Source organism: Macrobrachium nipponense, chromosome 1 (assembly GCF_015104395.2).
Source record: "Macrobrachium nipponense isolate FS-2020 chromosome 1, ASM1510439v2, whole genome shotgun sequence".
Taxonomy (NCBI): Eukaryota; Metazoa; Arthropoda; class Malacostraca; order Decapoda; family Palaemonidae; genus Macrobrachium; species Macrobrachium nipponense.
The window spans coordinates 52,100,885-52,101,797 of NC_087200.1; the positions used below are offsets into that span (position 1 = coordinate 52,100,885).

The window sequence follows — 913 nt, forward strand, 5'->3', positions numbered from 1 at the left end:
GAAGAAATTATTTTGATTAACACTATAATAACAGAAGATACAAAAGAGAAAGTACTCACGTTACGTGGCCAGTACAAGCGCGAACAAACAACCGAACAGGGAAAAAAAAGAAGAAAAAAATCAGAAGGTGGAATAGGTGATTAAAATGTCCTTAGCTCTGGTGTAGCGCTACGGTTTGCTTCATTTCTTGCGAGACGACAATATTCGAGAGTCAAATCCATCTATGGAAATGATAGAGGTAAACATATTTTAGAATTTGTCGTTTAGTGTAATGATTCATCAATATAAATATGGAGTGTTGCTAATTTGTGTCATTTTCATTATTCATTTAATATTTTAATAGTATCATGATACGTTGAGATAATAATTGCTTTTATATGAAATAGTTTGATGTTATAAATGAATCCATTTTTTCCAGTTATATGATCTTTATTTCCTTTTAATGAAACGTTATCACATAATTTTCCAATTATACAATTCGTCGTTGCCATGATATTTCACCTTCATTATTGCAGTATTTTTCGTAGGTAGCCAGTTCTGCAGAGAGCTCGTTGGTTCCTTCGCTGTAGAAGCCAATCGTTTGCCCATTTCCTCCCTTTCTCGACACAATTGTGCATTGCGTCATATATTTGTGCTACAGCAAATGTAGCGCAGGCCAATTCTTCCTAGCCACTACTCATCGTGGCTGTCAGGGAGATTCTGCTGCCGGTCGCAGCCTCCCGTTACGTATGTACTGTAAAGGCAAAACGCGCTGGGCAGCGCAATGCGTCACCTAGGTGGGCGGGAAAATGCTAGCAGAGGTGACTTGGGAAGAGCGCTGTGAAGCGTCAACTCACCTGCCTCAGGCCCTCAAGACACTCTGTTCGGACACCGCGAGCAGAGCGTAAGGAGAGACAACTCTCAGCCAGTCGAA

The 913-nt window shown here is 40.4% G+C and overlaps 1 protein-coding gene across 1 annotated transcript in view; it reads left to right on the top strand.

The window, feature by feature from the left end:
• Window positions 1-702: 702 nt before the first annotated feature.
• The window catches only part of LOC135219301 (uncharacterized), a 32,249-nt gene continuing 32,038 nt past the window's right edge, over window positions 703-913 (top strand). Inside the window, exon 1 of the mRNA XM_064255956.1 lies at window positions 703-913. This exon is cut by the window's right edge and continues 4 nt beyond it. The gene's annotated coding sequence lies outside the window, so the exon portion shown is untranslated.